Here is a 25319-nt window from a genome sequence, read left to right on the forward strand (position 1 = left end):
ATATAATGTTGTATGTCAATTATACCTCAATAAAAAAAGAAACGAAACAAATATTAACCCCTACAGCAGGATTGTGTATGTAAAAATTCCAAATGACTCTACACACAAATTATTAGCAATGATTAGTAAATTTAGCAAGAATGCATATAAAAGGTCATCGAAATTATAAAATTAATTATATTTCCATATACCAGATGCAAAGAAATGGAAAAAGCATTTTTTAAATTATGCAATTTATAATAGCGTCAAAAATGTTAACTCCTAGGAAAGACCTAACCAAAAACTGCGCAAGCCATTGCACTGAAAAGAAAACATTATTGAAAAAAATAAACAAAGCTCAAATAAATTGGAAGCATATGCCATATTCATGAATTCAAAGATTCATGTCAATTCTTTTCAAGAAAACAAGTCTTTTCAAATTAATCTGTAGATTTAATGTCATCCTGATAAAATCCCAGGAGAGTGATTTGGGAAATTAACAAACTAATACTAAAATTTATTTGGAAATGTAAACAGCTAAGAGTAGAAAAAACAATCTTGAAGAAGCGGAACAAATATGGAAGATTTACACTGCCAGCTATCAAGACCTGTTATAAAGCTTTATAGCCTGTATTGGGTACAATACAAGTCCTTCAAGCTGCCAAATATATGATTTTTGCATTTCTCTCATATTGCTTTGTTGGAAGAGTGGAACCATGCTGTGAATATGGGAACTCCAAGAGTACTGAGGTCAATGTATGAGAAACAAATCTGACCTTAGGGATGAGGTAGTTTCTGAATTTATTGTCACAGGTCACTGTGTGAGGCAGAGGGGTGGGGATGAGGTCAATGTATCTATGGATCTCGTGCACCATGGCATCCTTGTAGGGCGTGTGGCTCCTGTCCTGCATAGAGGGGCTTCAGTGTCCGCCAATCACACAGTCAATCTCTTCCTGGACTTTAGCTGGTAAGATACAAGTAAGACTGATGGAAAAAAAGTAAAATGGCACATTTGCCACAGCAATTCAGGGTTATATTAAGAATTATTAAGGTGTCCAAACACCACTATAAACATAAGTTATATGCTCAGAAGTACAACTAGACTTAGAGAATTGCTATAAAATAGATACATATAACTCTCGTTATACATATAATACATATACAAATAATACATATAATGATACAAATAATATATATAATCAATACAAGCTAGGCATAGATATATCTGTACATACCTACATATTACAATACAGGACAATTAATACAAATAGAAATGATGAAATGTTTCAAAATATGAACAGTTATCACATAATTAACTCAAGAAATTATTGTCACTGCAGAAAGAAAAAAAAGAAATTACTTTTAATTTATATCAAAATAATGTATGAGTTTTAAAAATTAAATTCTACTAATGAATCTATATGTATTTATGTCTGTGTGTGTGTGTATGCAACTTGCAATGGTACCCTCCTCAACTTCCCACTCCCCAGATGTAGCCTTTTTGACTCATTCTAGCAGTTTCTTCTCTAATGTATACACACATTTCAAAACAATGACTCTATATTTGTTTCTATTTATTTATTTATCCAGTTTTAGGCAATACTGAATGAAGTTCTGGTATGAGAGATGAGGATTTGCATCTCCATCACCACTCCATACAGAATACCCATGAATAGATACACACACAATTGCATATGCACACACTGGCCCTAACTCCACTTTTGCCTATATATTTTTATCATAATTTTCATTATATTAATATACATTGTTTATACCACTATAACCACATAAATATTGTTCACTCGTAAGATAACTATGATTATTTTTCATTTTGTATATTTTTTAACTTACAATTTCTTATTGTAAACTTACAATTTACAATAAATAAGCAATTTATATCCATTCCTAAATTTCTAGTTGCCTATTTAGAATTACTTCCAAATGTTCAGGCTCATGTTTTAAACTCCTAGTAATAATTTTCCAAATGCTCAAACCTCAGATTATCAATCCTTCTCTTTTATTTTTCTTAACTTCTTGCACACCTGCTTTATCTACTTAGTACAATCTAAGCTGGTATTTCCCCAGGCCTGCTGCCAATTACCCTCCCTGAAACTTTCATCCTCCTACAGGAGGGCTTCCAATATCCTGGAGCACATGACCATGTCTGACTTGGTTTCAAATATTTGGATGGAGCATATCTTCCAGTAACTTTCTGAGAAAGCGGAAAGAGGAAGTAACATTTTTGGTAAACATGCACAACTGAAAATTGCTCTTTTTATAATACACAAGATAATAGTTGCTCTTGACAGTTCTGACAACCTTCTGATTTCTAATCTTTGGTATATATGACCTGATTTAGCTCTGAAAGTTTTTATGATTTTAGCTTTACCCTGATGTTCTGAAATTTCATAAGCATGTGTCTTGGGTGGAAGTTTTTCTTTCGTTTACTCTGTTAGACACATGGAGAGAATGTTCTGTCTTGATGGTGGAATATGAAGGTCTTTCCTTTGCAGCTATGCTTTCTCTGAAGTGTACATCTGGTTGCTAGTTTCAGGATGAAGGTTGGAGAAAAGAGCTAAGAGTCTCAGAATTCAAGAGGTGGCCTCAGACTTATCCCCTCTTTTTAGCTCTGTGCTTCACTCTTTCCCTGCTTCTGCACAGTGTCCCTGAGTGCAGGCCTCTTATGTTCAGTTTCTCTAGAGAGTACACCTGTGTTTCCTGTGAGAGAAAAAGTTACCTGCTCAAAAAAATTGTAGAGAGAATCTGTACAACTGTACAAAACTGTACACATTGTAGAGGGAGCCTCCTGTCTTCTGCCTCATCTCCCCTAACTTATTAGACACTTGATACTTCCAAATAGTGAGACTTTGGGGATTTTGGGGACACACATTAGCTTTTCCATGTTGATAAATCTTCCTTTGACATTTAGGTTACAATTTCATCCTCTCTGCTGAGGTACTTATCACCCTCCCTTCCGCTCTCTGTGTTTCAGAAATTTTCTGAAACCTTGAAGGCTGCTTCCTGTACTCTTCTTCTTTAACTTCAAAGAACTAATTAATTTTCATTTGTAATTATTTTATAATCGTTTCAATGAGATCCTGACACAAGAAAAGATAATGAATGTTTTTAATCTGCTGTGCGCAACTGGAACTCTTTTGAGGTAACTTTCTAAAATAAAATGTTCATAAAAGATAAAATTATTTACCCCACCCCCACCCCCAAAAAATCTTACTTTGGCAAACCTAGTTTCCTGGAAACAGACTTTTGGAATAATAAAATTATTTAGGCACATCTTCTGCCTAAATACCAGCACCATTCTTGTGAATCTAACCTTTTAGAATGCTTCTCAGACTGTAGAAATTTTTTTCAGGGTTCCTCACTAAATTCTAGAATTTCCACTTATGCTTCTATAAAGAGTTCCCATTTTCCCTACCCCAGCATTAGAACACTGTACTTTCAGAATGAGGGAAGATTTCTGCACAAACATACCTACCATTCAAAGCGGCCTTTTCTTAGGAAAACCAATATGTAATCTTAGGCCAATTCATGATGGCTGTTTCCTGACACAAATCACCTCCCAATGGAATCCAGACACTGCAGCAGAAATTTGCTGCTTTCCTTCTACCCACACTGTCCTTCACTTCTCTCAGTCACCAACCTCTCTTGTGCAAAGTTGTCTCATTTTATCCCTTCATTAAATTTAGACAAATTATAGCTAGTGGCACAGAAATTTCAATATTGAATCTTCTCTAAGAGAAATGAAAGGCAGGAAAGTAACAATGTCTTGCCAGATGTCTCTTCTGAGATTTACCCTGTTCACCATTTGTAGTCTTACCTGTGACTTCTCAGTACTTTATCAGAAGTAGGATTCCATATCTCAAAGTGGTGCTCATTTTTCTGTTCTAGCGGCAAATAAATCAAATGCAGTGCTTATCAAATTTTCAATAGTAAATTCAGACTGTTGATTGTGATTTTCCTAGAAATGATTTAGTGCAATTATTTGGCATATTAGTTTGCCAGCATATTTAACTGCAATAAATACAAAATAACTTAGATTGTTATAAAGTGAAGCCATCACAGACACTGAATCATGCATTATTAGAAAAAGCTGTTTTATGGCATGGGAGACTGCTGATTAGTTGGCCTGATCTTCATTTCGTACCCCCTTACTCCTTGCTTGCCTAAAAATTCCATTCACCATCCTTTTTGCAGTTAGGAGGGCCATGCAACATATGTTTTATGAATGAGATATAAACAAAAGCCTGGTGGAGCCACCTCTCTTTCCTTCTTCTTACTCAAAACACAGATGTGAAAGTGGAAGTGAGGCAGACATCATCTCAGGACAGCAGTATTTAAGCATGAAGATGAAGGTCTGTATACTGGGTATGGTGAAGAATAATGGAAGGTGCCTGAGTCTGATGTTTCAGGGCTACTGTGCTAACCCTAGACTGACCCACCACAAGACTCCTTGTATGTAAGATAAATAAACAATTTGTTGAAGACGTGGTTAATTGGGTTTTCTCTTATTTGTAAAGAAACATAATCTTAATGGATAGAAATGTGTAAATTAGGATCATAGCATGGAAGATGTAACAAGATTAAATCAAGAGTACACAATTCTCTTCTCTGTTAAGTAATTTATCTCGACTCACTATAACCTGAATATTCATTATGAAGTTGAACTTGTCCAACAGCTCATATGGCAACACTTCCTAGAACAGATTATAGAGACAAAGAATGGATTCACAAAGACAAGACAGGGCAGGCCACTATGGTATTCCAGATGTGAGGCAATAGGCAACTTGGTCTAGGAAACAAGTGCAGGAATGAATAGGAATTACAAACAAAAGGGACATCACAAACATGAAGACAGAGAGGTTGGGGAATTAATTACCCAGAAAAGATGAAATTGAGGGTAAGGGTAGTGTGGATACTGAGGATATGGGAATCAATAAATGGAGCTCTCACAAATTGATGTTTGGGAGAAAGCACTTAATAAAGACAACTAAGATTTATTTAGGACTGAGGGGTTATGTGACACAGAATTGACAAAAAGGGGTTAATTTTAAATATTGACTAGAGGGTTAAAAATATATGTATATTTTCTAACCAGTCCATAGGCCAGCATTAATTTAATGGTGCTCTTATATATCCAGGTGACTTGTGGCATGTCTAATATTATGTAATCAACACCATTAAGGCAGACTTAACCCTCAGAAGAGGTGTACTTCCTAGAATGACAGTTATGTCCCTTATTAACATTGGCTTTCCACAGTTTCTAGCTTGTCAAATCCAAATTACTTTAAAGTCAGTAAGAAGAGCAGTATACTCATAAACCAATACTAATATTTCCAGCTGTTGAAGTGAATTTAGATATGTAGTGGTTATGTGCACATATCCAATGAAAATTAAGCTTGACTACATAAAGCAATGTTCTAAGAAATCAAAGAGGGTCTAAATAAATAGAAATGCATTGCATGTCATGAATTGAAACACTTAATATTGTTAAGGTGGCATTACTAGAGTAATGTCACGAGGACAACAGAGTAGGAAGATCCTGGAATAACTCCCTCCGCAGAAAAAACTATTGGCCTGGTATCAACTGTCTGAAGCAACTATTTTGGTACTCTGGAGTCTAGTTGAACACTTACAGCATCCAGGGGAGTGCCTGATGAGAAAGAAGTTGATAAATTTCAGTGTCTAGCAGATACCATTCTCCATACACCAGGTCCCCTGCAGGCAGCTGTGAGGACTGTGGCCCATATATCTGTTGCAGATTCCTAGTCCTAGGGTGGGCAATAGGGACCTTGTCCCAAAAAATCAGGGTTTTGTGTTGATCACATGCTTTTGACTACCAAGGGGCTAGCACAGAGCCTGGCCATTGTGTCAATCCCCACAGGCTGAATAGACTTCCTGAACAGCATTGCATAAGGGGATTTAAATGGACAGAATCCTTTTTTTTTTTTCTTATTATATTCAGACGTTTAAGGACATCTCTTCCCTGAGGAAGCCCATACATTGGACATACTAGACAAAAACTTTAAATTCAATGTCTTAAATATGCTGAAAGAAACCATGAAGAAATCAAGGAAAGTAGGAGAACAACAATGAACAAGATAAATATATCAATAAAGAGATAGAATATATAAAAAATAACCAAATATAAATTCTGGACTTGAAAAGTATAATAGGTGAAAAATATTTAAAAATTCATTAGAATGGTTCAATAGCACATTTGAGCAGGAAGAAGAAAGAAACAACTAACTTAAAGACAGTGAAGCTGGAATTACCCAATTGGAATAGTATAAAGAAAAAAGAAGGATGAATTTGAATAGAGTCTTTGGCACCCCATGAGACATACTGACAAACATATTGTGGGAGTCACAGAAGGAGAAGAGAGAAAGAAGGGCAGAAAAAATATTTGAAGAAATAATGGCTGAAAGCTTCCCAAACTTGATGACTGACATTATTCTACAGATCCAAGAAGCTCAATGAAACCCAAGCAGAATAACCTCAGAGACCCATACCAAGACAGTTTTAATTAAAAAGAAAAAGCAAAAAACAAAAAACAGAGCATCTTGAAAGCAGGAAGAGAAATTTACTCATCATGTACAAAGGATCATAAAAAAAGTAAGAGATGATTTCTCATCAGAAACATTGGATGTCAGAAGATAGTGGGATAATATCATTTAAAGTGGCAACAGAAAAATGACTTCTGTCGAAGGATCGTTAAAAAAAATTAATAAGATTCCAGTTTCTGTCATGGCATGTAAGGAGCTTAGAAATCGTGACTCCATCCTTACAACAAATAAAAAGCTGAGCAAATGAAAACATCAATAATTCTTCTTATATCCATCAGAGAAGTGAAGTTACAGAGAAAACCACTGTTTTCAAAATTGGGGAGACAGAAAAGTAGATACAGAGAATCATGACTTAGCAGAGCAGAAACCCATGAGCAGAAACCTCTGTGGGAACCAGTCCAGGGTAGTAAAACCTAAATGGCAATAACCAATTGCTGGAGGCTTAGTGTAGACAAGTCTGAGAGTTAAAATCTCTAGGGAGACCCTTCATAGAGGGGAACCCACACTTCTGTGAGTTTTACTTTCAGGATCTCTAACAGGTCCTCAGAGTTAATATCAGAGAAAAGTACCCTTTTGCTTCTGGCAAGAAGAGAAAAGGAACCATTTTGGAATATGCAAGAGCATTCAGTTGTTCTTCACGAGGTCTGCCCTCAGAAGAAACTATGTTACCAGAGCCTAACCTGCTTGGGTTTTATAAGAGCCTAACACACCTGGGGGACGGGGATACCCAACTCCAGCTGGCTCACGGCTTCCACAAGAGAGAAGAGAAATTCACAACCCCAGTCCCCCCTAGCCATACTGTTCCACCTACGAAGAGAGAGGAAAAACTGAGAAGTGTTGATGAAGTTCACAGTCCAGGGGCACAGGCTCAAAAAAACAAGAATGAGAGCTGGTTATAAGATATTGAAGTCTTTAATTCATTTTCAGTCTACTTTTGTATAAGATGTAAGACAGTTTCATTCTTTTGTGTGTAGCTATCCAGTTTTCCCAATACCATTTATTAGAGAAACTATCTTTTCCCCATTGTATATTCCTTCCTCCTTTGTCGAAGATTAATTGATCATACATGCATAGGATTATTTCTGGGCTCATTATTCTGTGCCATTGATCTATGTGTCTGTTTTTTTTGCCAGTACCATACCGTTTTGATTATTATAGCTTTGCAGTGTGGTTTGAAACCAGGGAGCGTGATACATCCAGCTTTGTTCTTCTTTCTCATGATTGATTTTGCTATTCAGAGTCTTTTGTGGTTTCATATAAATTTTAGGATTATTTTTTCTAGTTCTGTGAAAAATGCCAGTGGTATTTTGATAGGGATTGCATTGAATCTGTAGATTGCTTTGCATAGTATGGACATTTTAACAATATTAATTCTTCCAGTCCATGAGAGCATTATATCTTTCCATTTATTTGTACCATCTTCAATTTCTTTCATCAATGTCTTATAGTTTTTGGAGTACAGTTCTTTCACTTCCTTGGCTAAATTTATCCTTAGGTATTTTATTCTTTTTTTTACAATTGTAAATGAGATTGTTTTCTTAATTTTTCTTTCTGATAGCTTGTTATTAGTGTATATAAACGCAACAGATTTCTGTATATTAATTTTGTATCCTGCAACTTTACTGAATTCATTTACTAGTTCTATAGATTTTTGGTGGAGTCTTTAGGGTTTCTACACATAGTTTCATGTCACCAGCAAATAGTGACAGTTTTCCTTCTTCCTTTCTAAATTGGATGACTTTTATTTCTTTTTCTTGCAAATTGCTCTGACTAGGACTTACAATGCTATGTTGAATAAAAGTGACAAGAGTGGGCATTCTGGTCTTGTTCCTGATCTTAGAGGAAAGGCTTTCAAATTTTCACTATTGAATAGAATATTAGCTGTGGGTTTTTCACATATAGCCTTTATTATCTTGAAGTATGTATCTTCTATACCCACTTTCTTGAGAGTTTTTATCATAAATGTATGTTGAATTTTGTCAAATGCTTTTTCTTCATCTATTGTGATGATCATATGATTTTTATCCTTCATTTTGTGGTGTATCACATTGATCGATTTGCAGATGCTGGACCATCCCTGCATTCTTGGAATAAATCCCACTTGATCATGGTGTAGCATCCTTTTAATGTATTGTTGAATTTGGTTTGCTAATATTTTGTTGAGGATTTTTGCATCTATATTCATCAGAGATATTGGCCTGTAATTTTCTTTGTTTTGTAGCATGTGTCTGGTTTTGGTATCAGGGTAATGCTGGTCTTGTAAAATGTATTTGGAAGCATTCTTTCCTCTTCAATTTTTTGTAATCATTTGAGAAGGATAGGTATTAACTCTTCTTGAAATCTTTGGTAGAATTCACATGTGAAACCATCTGGGCCTGGACTTTTCTTTGCTGTGAATTTTTGGATTACTGATTCAATTCCATTGCTAGTAATAAGTCTATTCAGATTTTCTATTTCTTCCTGATTCAGTCTTGGAAAATTGTATGTTTCTAAGAATTTGTCCATTTCTACTAGGTTGTCCAATTGGTTTGTATATAATCATTTGTATTAGTCTCTTATTATCCTTTGTATTTCTGTTGTATGTCTTATAACTTCTCCCCTTTCATTTCTTTTATTATTTATTTAGGGCTTCCCTCTTTTTTCTTGATAATTCTAGCTAAAGTTTATCAACTTTGTTTACTTTTTCCAAAGAATCACCTCTTAGTTTCATTGATCTTTTCTATTTTTTTAGTCTATTTCATTTATTTCCACTCTGATATTTATTATTTCCTTCCTTCTACTAATTTTGGGCTTTGTTTGTTCTTCTTTTTCTAGTTCCTTAGGTGTAAGGTTAGATTATTTATTTGAGATTTTTCTTGGTTTTTTGAGTTAAGCCTGTATAGTCATGAACTTCCCTCTTAGAACTGCTTTTGCTGCATCTCATAGATTTTGGAAAGTTGTGTTTCCACTTTTACTTGTCTCAAGGTATTCTTTTATTTATTCTTTGATTTCTTTGTTGACCAATTGATTGTTCAGTAGCAGGTTGTTTAGTCCCCACCTGTTTGTATTTTTTCCAGTTTTCTTCTTGTAATTGATTTCTAGTTACATACCATTATGATCAGAAAAGATGCTTGATATAATTTCAATCTTTTAAAATTTATTGAGGCTTGTTTTGTGGTCTGACATATGCTCTATCCTGGAGAATGTTCCATGTGCACTTGAAAAGAATGTGTATCCTGCTGTTTTGGGATGAAATGTTCTGTACATGTATATTAAGTCCATCTGGTCTAAGGTATCATTGAAGGCCACTGTTTTTGTATTTTCTGTCTGAATAATCTATCCATTGATGTAAGTGGGGTATGAAAGTCCCCTACTATTATTGTATTACTGTCAATTTCTCTCTTTATGTCTTCTTATATTTGCTTTATAGATTTAGGAACTCCTATGTTGGGTGCATAAATATTTACAAATATTATATTCTCTTGTTGGATTGACCCCTTTATTAGTATATCATGCCTTTCTTTGTCTTTTGTTACAGTCTTTACTTTAAAGTTTATTTTGCCTGATAGAAGTATTGCTATCTCTGCTTTCTTTTCATTTCTATGTGCATGAAATTTGTTTTGCCATCCCTTCACATTCAGTTTCTGTGTATTTTTAGACCTGAAGTTTGTCTTTTGTAAGCAGCATATAGATGAGTCTTAGGGTTTTTGTTTTTTGGTTTTTGTTTTATCTATTCGGCCACCCTATGTCTTTTGATCAGAGAATTTAGTCCATTTACATTCAAAGTGATTATTGATAGGTATGTACTTACTGTCATTTTGTTAATTATTTTCTGGTAGTTTTTGTAGTTCTTCTCTGTTCCTTTCTTCTTCTCTTGCGGGCTGATGACTCTTTTTAGTTTCTTTAGTTATATTTTGATTTCTTTCTCTTTATTTTTTGTGTATCTAAGTTTTTGGTTTGTGGGTACCATGAGGTTCACATATAACAACCCTATATATATAGCAGTCTATTTTAAGCTGTTATTTGCTTACATTCAAATGCATTCTAAAAGCTCTATATTTTAACTACCCCCTCACACGTTTTATGTTTTTCACATCATATTTTACATCTTTTTATTTTTTGTATCCTTTAACTAATTATTTTATTTGTAGTTGATTTTACTACTTTTGTCTTTTAACCTTCATACTAGTTGTATATGTGGTTGATCCCCTATCTTTCCTATACATACACAAAAGGTGAGATTTTCTCTTTCATGTATTTTCTTATTTCAAGTTATTGCCTTTTCTTTTTCACTTAAAGAACTCCCTTTAACATTTCTTGTAAAAATGGTTCCTGTCACTGTCTCAGTCCCTGGAGGGAGTCTTGGCTGATTCATGCCTCTCTTGCAGATGCTTTAAAGTTAGTAAATGGGTCCTCTTCACCTATAGTTTGTGCACTTTTCAAACTGGTGTTTTTGTTCTGGTTTCCAGGTTGAGTGAATCTGCATGCAAGTTCTTTAGAAGAGGGTTTTGCCCTCCCTATAGTGTTATAATTTTCCTAGACCTAATCCCCACTGATTTCAAAGCCTGGCGTTTGGGGGGTTTGTCTCTCCTGTGCAGGATCTAAGCTTTGTGGTGCCTGATGCAGAGCTCGAATTCCTTCTCCTCAGGGAAACATTTCATACCTTTGAGATCTCCCCAAACTGAGGACTGCTGCAGTTGGAGTGTGGTTTTTCTTTGGTAAGCCCATGACTCTGCCTCTTTTACTTGCCTTGATGTTGTCCTTTTATCATTTGCTATGGAGGCTCTGTTCATCGAATCTTCTGATCTCTTTCAGAGGGAATTATACTAAATACAGTGGTAGATTGGTTGTGTCTGTGGGAGAAGGTGAGTTCAAGTTCTTCCTATCCCACCATATTGAACCTTCTCCCATCTACATAACCAATTTAAAATGGATTGTAGACCTAAATGACAGAGCTAAACTATAACACTGTTAGAAGAAAACACAGGCCTAAATCTTTGTGACCTTGTATTAGGTAATTTTTTTCAGATAAAGTGGACTTCAACAAAATTAAAAATTTTTATGTATCAAATGGCACCATCAAGACGCAAAAAGAAAACCTACAGAGTGAGATAATATTTTGGCAAAATATCTGATAAAGGATTTCTATCTAAAATACATAAGATCCCTTACAACTCAATAATCAATAAAAGAAAACAACCTGGGTAAAAATGGACAAATAATCTAAACAGACATGACGCCAAAGGATATATACAAATGGCCAATAAAAACATGAAAAGATGCTCAACATCATTAATCATCAGGGAAATGCAAATCAAAACTACAATCAAAGACCATTTCATACCCATTAAGATTGTTATAATAAAAACTAAAGATAGTAACAAGTGTTGATGTGGATATGGAGATATTGGAATGCCCACACAATGCTAGTGGGAATATGAAATGGTGCACCTGCTTTTCTCCCTTTTTTCTTCTAAGAGTTTTATAGCTGTAGCTCTTCTGTTTAGATTTTTGATCCAGCCACAGTGCCTCAAAAGCTTAAACACAGAGTTACAATATGACCCATCATTCCACTCCTAGGTATATATCCCAGGGAAAGAAAAACATATATCCACACAGAAACTTGTACACAAATGTTCATAGAAGCATTACTCATAACAGCCAAAAAATAGAAAAAGATAAGTGTCCATCAATTGATGAATGAATGAATAAAATGTGGTATACCCATCCAACGGAATATTAGTCATCCATAAAAAGGAATGAAGTCCTGATACATGCTACAATGATGATAAACCTTGATAACACACTAAGTGAAAGAAGCCGGTCACAAAAGACCATATATGGTAAAGTCAACTTCTCTAAAATATCCAGAATAGGCAGATCTACAGAGATAGAAAATATATTTGTGGTTGCCTAGGGCTGGGATGTTTGGGAAAAAATGGGAGATTACTGCTAAATGGTATATGGTTTTTTTGGGGGGTGTGAAGATGTTCTGAAATTGATTGTGATGATGATTTCAGAACTCTGTGAAAATACTAAAAACCACTGAATTGTGCATTTCAAGTGGGCAAGTGGTATGATATGTGAATGATATCTCAATAAAGCTGTTACCAAAAAATAAATTAATCTAGACCTTAAATACATTGTGAGGCCAGAGAAAGAATATTGTTTTTAAATATAGTAGTCATGAAATATCCACTTGAAATAAAATCCCAGAGATCTTAGAATTCTCCTTGACCTGAGATAAATGAAGAGGCTTCATAACAGGAAGGAATCCCCAATAATTGTGTGCAAAATATGGAGAACCATTATAGGTGCATTCTTCTGTAAAAGTGTCCACACATTTAATCAGATTCACGAATTAACAGGACCTCAAAAAGAATAATAATCATTGCTCTACCAGAAGACAAGGCAGAGAGCAGAAATAATTTGCTTGTTCCTTCTTCCAGTTTCTTCAAGTCACTTCATCTTCTCACTTTATTGCATCTAGAACACATGATTTGACAGTCTGGCTCAAATTCTATGGGTAATTCTTCCAGTGTCATCTCCTTCAGCATCTTTGACTCACTTCACATTTTGCCCTAGTACCTCACGTTTCACATCTTCCCATTAACTTTTTTACACACCTTTTCAACTTGACCCTACCACTATTCAAATCATCATCCAAATCTTTCCCTCCTTGGTTAAACTTCATGTATGGGACTTTTGGTCTCATCCCTGAAATTTCCTACCCAAGCCCCTGTAATTTGGCTCCCATCTTTCCCCCTTTATTAAAACCACTCTCTATAGAACTCCTCAAACACAAATTCTAATAAAATTCAAAGACTTTCCCGGGGACAGCATTCTTTAATTCCCAATTTTATCTGTTCTATTTCTTCTAAAATATTGCTTCTTTTTTGATTTCCATGGCACAGTCTAATTGATTCTCTTCCTAAATTTCTGAGAATATGACAGGATGGAAAGCCTTGATTTTATTTCAGATTGCTCTGCACTTCTATGGCCCAGACTGTAATCAAGTCCAAGTTTAAAGAAATGAAAAATAACCAAACCAGTCTGTGAACCCTAGTTTCATCCTATAGATCCCTCTAAAGGATGCAGAGGATAATTTCTCCTATAATTATATGAATTCCATTCTTGCTTTGGCTCGTATTTCTTCCTGATCAAATAAAATTTTCCAAGCCAGAATTCATGATTATAAATTCCTTGACAAACACCAATTTCCAACTCTTTATCTTTCCAAATGCATTTTTGGTTACACTCAGTTAAGGCTTCCCTTTTTCATCTACCTAATATTTTTCGGCAACACACACCTCACAACTTTTGCATTCACCATTCATCTCACCTGAAATTTGCAACACTGTCCCTCACTGAAAATATTTCAAGATCTACTCAAACCTCAGAACATGCAGGGAGCCCACCTTGGTCAAGCCTTTCCTTCTCATTCTTCCATATACGGAGTACAAATGATCATTTCCATCTTTATTTTATGTCTCAGTATTTTGTACCTTGTTTCTTTTTTGTAATTGTATCAATTTCACCTGAGTTATGCATTCTCTCTCACCTCAAGTATATTATTAGCACCTAAAAACAGGGTCCATGTATTTAACAATCAATTTTAAATTTTCCATGATTCTTAGTGAAGATCCATACACACAGTAAGTACAGAAAGGGCTAGTCAAGAATTTCTCACTTTACCATTTAGAACTTGTAACTAGAGAATTAGTCAATGAACCACGAAATGCACAACTAATCAAATAATTGAGCCCTTGTTACTATTTTACCTGTTCCATTTTGATCAAGAAACAATCAAAGAAGTCCTGAGGATTGTTAGTGTCTAGAGATTCTTGGGGTTCTTTCTTTGTCTCCAAAGGATGACTTCTTATATCAGCAACATTTTACGAAATTTTTTATGACTCCCTGCGAAATAATCAAGGAAAGCAGGGACATTATTGCAGACCTGAAATAGAAAAAAATCATTTATTAAACAAAAAACACTCAATGAAGACATATATATCATATACCAAGTCCTGGTGAAATTTTTGCTAAAAAGATGAATAGAATGTGGTGTCTACCTTGAGGGGAGAATTTTCACTGCACGTATAAACTAATGCTCTATGCTGACAAAGTTTTCAGGAAGAGAACTATGTCCAGAGGTGGAAGATGATAATCATTTCCTATACTCACACAGCATTTTTAAAAATTAAAAACATATCAAATCTCTCATTATCTACATCATTTCTTCCCTATAACATGGAAATAAAGGGTGGCATGAAAAACTATGATTCACATTTTGTAGATGAGAAGGTAGGCTAAGGGAGTGTGAGTAACCTGATAAAGAGCATAAGCTGGTCTCTGTTGTTTCTCATTGCATCAAGCAGCCTCACAAACAGAATCAGTACTTTAGAATGGACAGCATCTTAAAAATACCATGACATCCAACTGAACGTTTTACAGATAAAGTAACTGTGCACAAGAGCAAGTAAGTGACTTCTCTAAGATCATGCAGTTATCTTTTAGACAGAATACAGTACATAGAGGCACACTTAGCATAGGGTGAAATTATGTTTATTTAGTGTTCATGCACCATAAAACCCAAATATTTTCTCATTCCTAAGCCAGTTATCTTTTGAGCTAAGATCCCAACTGAAGCATAAATAATACCCTCCGTGTTCAGAGTTTCTTGGCAGCATCTGTGCTCCCAAACATTCCCCCTCCTTGATATCCTAAATTAGAATATTTCTGCAAAGTAACATAGTGGGTAGGCCTCTAAGTGTTGCTTGGAGGGCAGCCCTTTTCGGTAATGGAAGACTTGCAACAAGGGGCTTGATGTCCACTGAGTGCTATGGCCATACTTTTTTGGAAAGTTACCAAAATAATTTCTGGAAACTGGGCTTTGAAGTTTACTGGAAAAATCACTGGACAGGGAGCAAATGGACATGAATTCAAGCTCTATATTTGGGCATTCATTTTCTTGTGTGAAAAAAAAAAGGGCTGGGCCATCTTTCCCAGAGGTTTACTGCATGACAAGAAATTTGGGCAGGACAGTGGTATTTAAACATTCATTTCATAGTTTGGTCTGTATAGAATTTTGTACTTGTCAGAGAAAAGAGTATAAATAGTTTATTGGTCTGTATAGAATTTTGTACTTGTCAGAGAAAAGAGTATAAATAGTTTATCAGGAAGAAAGGATCTTGGTCTCATTTGCAACCATGGGGAGCTCAGAATCGTGACGTTTTCTTTCAATAATTCCAACAAGTTAAGGAAATTCTGATCTGTATAAAGAAATGAGTTCTGCAAAATAATGGAGCAGATCACATCGCAGGGAGTGCAGCCCACGATAAAAGTGGGATTCCAAGGTGAAGCTAAAGAGCTGGAAACATTTAAAACATAACATTAAAATATGCATATAAAAGTGTTTGACTTTGAGATAACAGAGAAAAGTAATTTTAGAAACTATAAAGTAATATCTAGTAATGAAAAATCTTCTCTTAACAGGAAAAAGTTCATCAGGTATAAAATCAACCTATCCATTTTTACATTAAATTTGAGTTGACCATTATATCTTAGCTAGTTTAATAATTGTTTCCACATACTCTATTCACATTCACCCCTTTATTTACATCATTACAACTCAAAGTGCCTCTTATTTTGGAGGGAAATAGAAACCACGTGAAGAGACCACTTTCTAAAACATCAAATAATTCAAGTTATCAGTGCAGAATCACTTCTGTCTTCAAAGCCTGTAAACAATTAAAGACTGATATAGGAAGACAAAGTCATTAGGGACTTTAAACTTTTTATATTTAATGAATAATTGAAAGAATTGTATGTAAAACAGCAGAAGGAAAGACTAAAGTGACAGAGATTATGCATGAATTCATGTATTTGATGGAACAAAGGTAAAAAAGGAGAAAGAATTGATCTTTTATTGGAAAAACTAATACATGAAAACAATAATACTAAGATAGATTTGTCTGTCTAAAATAAAAGTAAAATGAGAAATATTTACTCCAAACTAAATCCCAGATAAGGCAAACAAAAAACGTTAAATTGATAAACAGAGTTCTTTAATTTCTTCATTTCATATATATAAAATAAAAATAATTTTCTACCTTAAGGATTAGAGTCTGCCATCTCCAGTGAGCCCCCAAACTTACTTTATTGGGCAAAACTGCCTTCTTGTGGACCTCTGGGATATTATTCTGTATAGTCATCAACAGAATAGTACATTTTAATAAATTTTAAAACTTAACCATCTTGTTTCCCAACATATGGTCTATCTTTGAGCATGTTCCACGTGCACTTGAGAAGAATGTGTATTCTGCTGTTTTGGGATGTAATATTCTATATATATCTATTAAGTCCATCTGGTCTAGTATTTCATTTAGGGTCATTGTTTCCTTGTTGGCTTTCTGTCTGGATGATCTGTCCATTGACATAGTGGGGTATTAAGGTCCCCTAATATTATTGTGTTGGTGTTAATTTCTCCCCTTAGTTCTGCTAATGGGTGCTTTATATACCTATATATGTGTTAGGTGCATATATATCAGTAAGTGTTGTGTTTTCTTGGTGGAATGTCCCTTTTATCATTATATATACTTCTCCTCTTTGTCTTTCATTATCTTTTTTATCTTAAGTCGGCTTTGTCTGATATAAGTTTGGCTACACCCACTTTCTTTTGCTTGCCATTTGCTTGGAGATTCATCTTCTATGCCTTCCCTGAGCCTATGTTTTTCTTTAGAGCTGAGATGTGTTTCCTGGAGGCAGTATATTGTTGGGGTTTGTTTTCTGATCCATACAGCCATTCTGCGTCTTTTGATTGGTGAGTTCAATCCATTTACATTTAGAGTGATTATTGATGTGTGAGGGCTTAATACTGCCACTTTATCTCTGTTTTCCAGTTGCTCTATATTTCTATTGTTTATTTTTCCTTGTATTTCTGTCTGTTCTTTCCATTTGGTGGTCTTCTGTGATGGTGTTCTCGGTTTTCTTTTTATTTCTGATATGTGACTCCGCTCTGTTTTTTTGTTTTGTGGTTAATATGGGGTTTGTATAAAGGATCTCATAGATGGGATATTCATTTTTCTGATAGCCTCTTATCTTCATTGGCCTATACAGTTTCCATCCTTTTTCCCTTCCACTTCTATGTTTTTGTTGTCACAATTTATTCTTATTTGTGTTGTGAGTTTGTGACCAAATTGAAGTGTTTATAGTTATTTTTGATGCTTTCTTTTCCTTTGTCCTTTAAGTTATAATTAGATGTTTGCTAACCTATTCTGATACAGAATCACAATTTTCTAATTTTGTCAGTCTATTTATCTCCTGACCCAAAGCTTTGTAAACCTTTGACTTTTTGTTTCAGGTAGGAGGGTTCCCTTCAATATTTTTTGTAGGGCAGGCCTAATGGAACACAACATATCAACTCATATAGGATGCAGCAAAGGCAGTTCTAAGAGGGAAATTTATAGCAATACAGGCCCACCTCGACAAACAAGAAAAATCTCAAATAAGTAGTCTTAAACTATACCTAAAAGAACTAGAAAAAGAACAAAAAGTAAAGCCCAAAGTCAGCAGAAGAAGGGAATTAATAAAAGTCAGGGCAGAAATGAATTACATAGAGACTAAAAAAACAACAGAAAGGATCAATGAAGTTAAGAGCTGATTCTTTGAGAAGATAAAAAAATTGACAAACCCTTAGACAGACTCACTAAGAAGAAAAGAATGAAGACTCAAATAAATAAAATCAGAAATGAAATTGGAGAAATTACAATGGATACCACAGAAATACAAAGGACTTTAAGAGACTATTATGAAAATCTATATGCTAAAATGTTGGATAATCTGGAAGTAATGGATAAAGTCTTAGAATCTACAACCTCCAAAAACTGAATCAAGAATAAATAGAGAACTGAATAGACCAATCACGAGTAAAGAGATTTAAATAGTAATCAAGAACCTCCAAAAAAACAAAAATCCGGGACCAGATGGCTTCTCTGGTGAATTCTACCAAACTTTCAAAGGTGATTTAAAACCTATCCTTCTCAAGCTATTCTGCAATATTGAAGAGGATAGGAAGCTTCCTAACTCATTCTATGAGGTCAACATTATCCTGATTCCACAACTAGACAAAGAAAACCAAAAAAGAAACATACAAGGCAATATCGCTAATAAACGTAGATGCAAAAACCCACAACAATATATTAGCAATTCATACAACAGTACATTAAAAGGATCATATACCATGATCGAGTGGGATTTATTCCAGCGATGCAAGGATGGTACAACATCTGCAAATCAATCAACATGATGCACCACATTAACAAAATGAGGAATAAAAATCACATGATCATCTCAATAGATGCAGAGAAAGCATTTGACAAGATCCAAATGATATCCCACCTCCAAAAACTTTCAAGAAAATGGGTATAGAAGGAAAGTACCTTGACACAATAAAGGCCATATATGACAAAACCACAGCCAACATGATATTCGAGGCAAAAAAAGTGAAAGCTATTCCTCTGAGAACAGAAACAAGACAATGCTGCCCACTCTCACCACTCTTATTCAACATAGTACTGGACGTGTTAGCCAGAGCAATTAGACAAGAAAAAGAAATAAAAGGGATCCAAATTGGAAAGGGAGAAGTAAAACTCACTGTTTGCAGGTGACATGAGTCTTTACGTAGAAAACCCTAAGGAATCCACCAAAAAACTATTAGAAATAACCAACAGCTACAGCAAAGTTACACGGTACAAAATCAACACACAAAAAATCAGTTGCATTTCTATATGCTAACAATGAACTAGCAGAAAGAGAAGTCAAGAATACAATCCCATTTACAATTGCAAGAAAAAAAATAAAATCCATGGGAATAAATTAAATCAAGGAGGTGAAAGATCTATACACTGAAAACTATAAGACATTATTGAAAAAAACTGAAGAAGACATAAATAAGTGGAAAGATATTTCATGCTTATGGTATGGAAGAATAAACAAAGTTAAAATGTTCTTATTACCTAAAGCAATCTACAGATTGAAGGCAGTCTCAATCAGAATCCCAATGACATTCTTCAGAAAAACAGAACAAAGAATCTTAAAATTTATGTGCAACTAAAAAAGACCCCGAATAGCCAAAACAGTCCTGAGAAAAAAGAACAGAGCTGGAGGTATCACAATCCCTGACTTCAAAATACACTACAAAGCTATAGTAATCAAAACAGCGTGGTACTAGCACAAAAACAGACACATAGATCAGTGGAACAGAATTGAAAGCCAGAAATAAAACCACACATCTATGGACACAGGTGATCTTCGACAACAGAGCCAAGAACATACAACGGAAAAAGGAAAGTCTCTTCAATAAACGGTCTTGGGAAAACTGGACAGCCACATGCAAAAGAATGAAAGTAGACCATTATCTTACACCATACACTAAAGTTAACTCAAAATGGATTCAATACTTGAATGTAAGATCTGAAACCATAAAACTCCTACGAGAAAAATATAGACAGTACACTCTTTGACATCGGTCTTAGCAGTATCAGTACCTTCAAGTACCATGTCTACTCAGGCAAGAGAAACAAAAGAAAAAGTAAAGAAATGGGTATACATCAGACTAAAAAGCTTCGGCAAGGCAAGGGAGACCATGAATAAAATGAAAAGACAACCCACCAACTGGAAGAAAATATTTGTAAATCATGTATCTGACAAGGGGTTAATTTCAAAAATACATAAAGAACTCATACAACTCAACAACAAAAAATAAACAGCCTGATCAAAAAATGGGCCGAGGATACGAACAGACATTTTCAAAAGATGGTATACAGATGGCCAACAGGCACATGAAAAGATGTTCAGAATCACTAATTATTAGAGAAATGCAAATCAAAACTACAATGACATATCACCTCACACCCGACAGAATGGCTATAATTAACAAGACAAGAAATAACAAGCGTTGGAGAGGATGTGGAAAAAACAGAACCCTCATACACTGCTGGTGGGAATGCAAACTGGTGCAGCCACTATGGAAAACAGTATGGAGATTTCTCAAAAACTTAAAAATAGAAATACTATATGATCCAGCCATCCCACTACTGGGTATCTCTCCAAAGAACATAAAATCAATCATTCAAAGAGATGTACGTTCATCACAGCGTTATTCCCAAAAGCCAACATGTGGAAGCAACCCAAGTGCCCATCAATGGATGAATGGATAAAGAAGATGTGGTGTATATATATACAATGGAATACTACTCAGCCATGAAAAAAGACAAAACTGTGCCGTTTGCAACACCATGGATGGACCTGGAGGGTATTGTGCTAAGTGAAATAAGCCAGATAGAGAAAGACAAACACCATATGATTTCACTTATATGTGGAAGATAAACAAACACATGGATAAGGAGAACAAATTAGTTGTTACCAGAGGGGAAGTGGCTGGGGAGAAGTCAAAAGGGGTAAAGGGGCACATATATATGGTGACAGATAAAAACTAGACTATTGGTGGTGAACAAGATGTAGTCATACAAATACAGATATATAATAATGTACATCTGAAATTTACACAATGTTATAAACCAATATGACCTCAATAAAATCATTTTTTTTTAATTTAAGCATCATTTTTGTTAATTCTATCATTTTATAGGTAAAGAAATTAAAGTAGAGGACAGATTTTCTCTTTGTGAGGATCTGAAAAATGAAACTGTAATCAAATGATCAACAAGCTTTATATGTAAAAGCTCCCAACTTCACCTCTATAGATTTAATTAGAGGTGACTTGAATCACAAACGATGTGAAGAAACAATAGGGCATTGTATAATAGGAAACCTCAGGAGTTATCTGCTTCTATGCCAGGCTCCTTTACATATTCCAGAGTCTAAGCTTTCAAAAACAGTTTTATTTTAGCTAAGGAGGTGGAGGATTATTTGCAACACCTAGGGGATGTGTGTGTGTGAGCGAGATTCACAGACAAAATCTCACTTGCGGTCTTCCCTTTCACTTCATTTGGGAGATAAATTTTAAAACAGGGTAATTTGGAATCCAAGCAGAAAGTCAGGGTCATTGTGACAAGCACTTCATAGGTTAGCAGAGCTAAAATGGGAGGTATATAATTACCATAAAATTTTAAACCAAAATCCAACATGGAGGGGGAAAAAGTTAAGCAAAACTGAAAACACAGCCAATTACAGTTAGGGATAGAGATTAATAATATTTGAAGCCTGCTTAAATAAATCGTTATACAACTTGGTATTTGTGTATTTTGTAGAATTATGCGTTAGTGTATATATTCACAAAATGTGTAACTCAATTTATTAACTAGTAGGTAATATGAAATAATTCATGCTAACAGTTTTTAAATCATGCTTTGTTCACACAAAAATTATAATTGATGAGAATTTCACAAAGATATGCCAAAGCAATTAAAACCATATATTAAATTATAAATCATCTGTAGCACCATTGCTGGTAGGATCTGTAGGCAGGGATGTTGGAGGAAACCCTCAAACTTGTCAGTGAGGCTACAAGTGTAGTCCAATCAAGTGAAAGCACAAGGCAGCTGGTTCAGCAACATAAGAGTGTGACAGGTTCTTCTCACTTGACAAATATTCCCTGGTGAGAAGTCTGGAATAGGTAACACACAATTATGCTATGGAAAAAACAATGCTCTTAACTCTTAAAAAATGAGGCTCAAAACTTTCTACTCTTATACTTTAATGATTTGAAATAAAACAAACAGAACAGGATTAAATGACCTTTTTTACCCACACTGTATGCACAATCGTGAGTGAACACACACAACAAGCATAGATACACAAAAGCTCCCTTGACTCTCTGCTTCACACCCTCCCTCCTCCATCTGTGGGCTGGTAGCCACTACCTGTAATGAAAGATTTGTCCAACCCTGAAATATTTTCAAGGATGTCATTACACCAGAGAGTAATACTGGCCCTGATATCAGTTCCCCTACATTAAACCCAGAATACATGGAGTTAAAACCACAAGCACTCATCCTCTTTCCCTGCTTCTCTGAGTTACATTCATATGTAAATATCAGTTTTTTAAACTTTCCTATCCCTGAACTTCACAAGGCGGAATAGAAGTTACAAATTGTCCACCATCCGCCACGGAGACAGTTGAAGGACACCCATCCGCGATTTCCTTATCTCGCCATCCTCCTCCCTGCCAGCAGCCTGACAAGGCCAGACGTTGGCTGATGGGAAAGCACCAACCAGCAAGGGCACAGGCTCCCCCTCCCTACAAGCAGCCACATTCCTCACAACCTTTAAAACCCCTTGCTTCCCATCTTTCAGAGAGACGGGAAAAATTTGAGAGCTCTAGTCTCCTGGCTGACATCACCTGAAATAAAAACTCTTTCCTTGCCATAAGCCTGGCGTTCCAGCTTTGTTTGGCTCCTTTTGTGTGGCAGTTAAAGAGCCTGGGTATGTATCCGGTAACAAGAGCAGTCTGTTAAGGTCAGAGTTACAAAGTATAGAATCACTCACAGTTAGTTTTTTCCAACTCCTCCACAAGGCAGCGAGCTTCCTCTTGAACACGATCTCCAATGTTTTTCTTCCCCATCCCCAAATTCCTCAGGTTCACGAGGGAAAAGTGCAACATGTCCTTCCACCTTGCCCCATTGCTGGATACTATTCCTATCATAGGGTAAACAGAAACCAGAAGGGAGGTTCTCAACAAGGAAGAAGAAGCTGACAATTGGCAGCCTTGGGGCTGGGCAAAGCTCTGCTGAGGAGATCCTTAAATTCATGTTTGCCATTCTCCCACCCCCATTACCAATGCTGAACATACACACACACATACCATGTCCTTTATTAGCTCTTTCACCGGCTGGGAAACAGCCTCTTCCAGAAAACTCCTCTCCCAGATCAATCAGGGCTTCCTTCACTGCTTCATATCCATGCTACACCACAGTGGGCTTCATGCCAAAATACACAGTGAACACATGGCTGTAGACTTTTGAGAACTGGGAAAGGGAAATAAAATGCAAATATTAGCAAAAAGAGTCACAATTTGGTCTATATTTTGTGCATGATTCAGACGGATGCTATCATCATATATTTTATATTTTTATTCAGCCAGCACAGCTTTAAACACTTCTGAATTTTATTCATGAATATGATGATTATTATAGCAGCCACATATGGATGGCCTATGTTGTGCCATGATCTGGGCAACTGGTACACAGATTACATATAATCTTCACATTAACACATTCAGCAAGTTTGTTTGCTCTGTTTTGCAAATAAGGAAACTGAAGTCAGAGAATTACAAATTCTTTCGCATGGTACCATGGCTAATAAATAGAAGACTCAAATTTGAACTTCTGTTTTGTCAACATCTGATGCTTGAGCAATTTATCAGTCCCAATGCCTCCCACATTTGAAATAATATGAGGCTGATAGCTTCATGATCACCTGTAGAATTCTTCTCATGGGAATTCTGATTTAGTAGTCTTGTAATGAATCCTAGAAATCTACATTCTGAAAAATGAGCCCAGATGATTCTAACACCCACTCTAATTTGAAACCACTGGTATTACTAACACCGAAGGAGAGCAAACATCACAGAGGCAGTGCCAGACGCTGCAGCATCTCATGGAAGAACAATTTCTTCTATCCTGCAGCATTCATAGGGTACAGACAGCAGCTTTGAGCAGAATACAAAAGGACACTGTTACCACTCAATGGATTCTGAAAGATTATTTCTTCCACTCATTTATGCTGATCCTGAGTCCATAGCTATTTCCTGACATTAGACATAATTTTCTTCTTCAGAGAAGTTTAATTTTCATGACTCAGCAAAACAAAACCTATAGCTCATAAAGCAGATAATTTCTTGAATGAAATCTCTGATCACAAAACACTTCTGTTACCATTTGCCTTCAGGCAAAGAATCACACCAAATGACTACGAAACAATTCAGGGCAGCAACACTCCAGTTTGCCATTTTATTATTTTGATCTTGCCTTATGACTACTTAACTGTTTCTCTTCTCCCAAAATGCGTTACTTTATTTCCCTATCTGACAAGGACAAACTAAAAACACAATGGAAACGTTGAAATACATAAGAAATATATTCTGTACCATGATCTATTTTAATATTTGCCATCAGGAATACATTTTATTTCAAAGTAAGGATTAATTTACTTACCCTTTGCAAACCACAGAAGGAGCATAAAACATACATTGATTCAGGATTTGTACACCTGAAATTTATACAATGTTATAAACCAATGTTACGGCAATAAACAAAAAATTAAAAAAAAAAAAATAAAGGATTTGCTAACAGTCTTAACATCTAACTGTAGGATATTCCCAATAATAGGGAGAGGAGTGGGGCCAGGCAGAAGCTTCCCTTTCCTGGAGCTCTGTTTCCAGAGTGAAAGGAGAAGCAAACAGGAGAGAAAGATCACCAGGACAACCACCGGATCCATTGTCTTTTCTTACTTAGACAACTGTGAGCCTGAAATCCAAACCTTTTATAACACGCCCTGCTAATTGAACATGTGCCTCTCTGAGGTATAAAGTGACCAATCAATCAGCTAAATCAACTCTAATCCCTCTGACTGAACTTTTGGTCCACTGATGAAGATAAAAATAAATTGTTCTTTAGCCTTGCTCTTCTTCTTTCCAATCCCTTATCCTTGAGATTTTGGGATAGGGCCCAGGAACTGGTAATTAAAAAACAAACACACAAAAATCCTCAGGTGGTTTCAAGTGCAACCAGGATAATGAACTACTGAAGTAAATGATTT

At 35.5% G+C, this 25319-nt stretch overlaps 1 pseudogene; it reads right to left on the minus strand.

Moving 5' to 3' along the window:
• Positions 1-632: 632 nt before the first annotated feature.
• On the minus strand, positions 633-24998 carry LOC101406539 (cytochrome P450 2C18-like; annotated as a pseudogene).
• Positions 24999-25319: the final 321 nt, after the last annotated feature.

This window comes from Ceratotherium simum, chromosome 6 (genome assembly GCF_057802395.1).
Source record: "Ceratotherium simum simum isolate JZ-2026a chromosome 6, ASM5780239v1, whole genome shotgun sequence".
NCBI classification, from domain to species: Eukaryota; Metazoa; Chordata; class Mammalia; order Perissodactyla; family Rhinocerotidae; genus Ceratotherium; species Ceratotherium simum.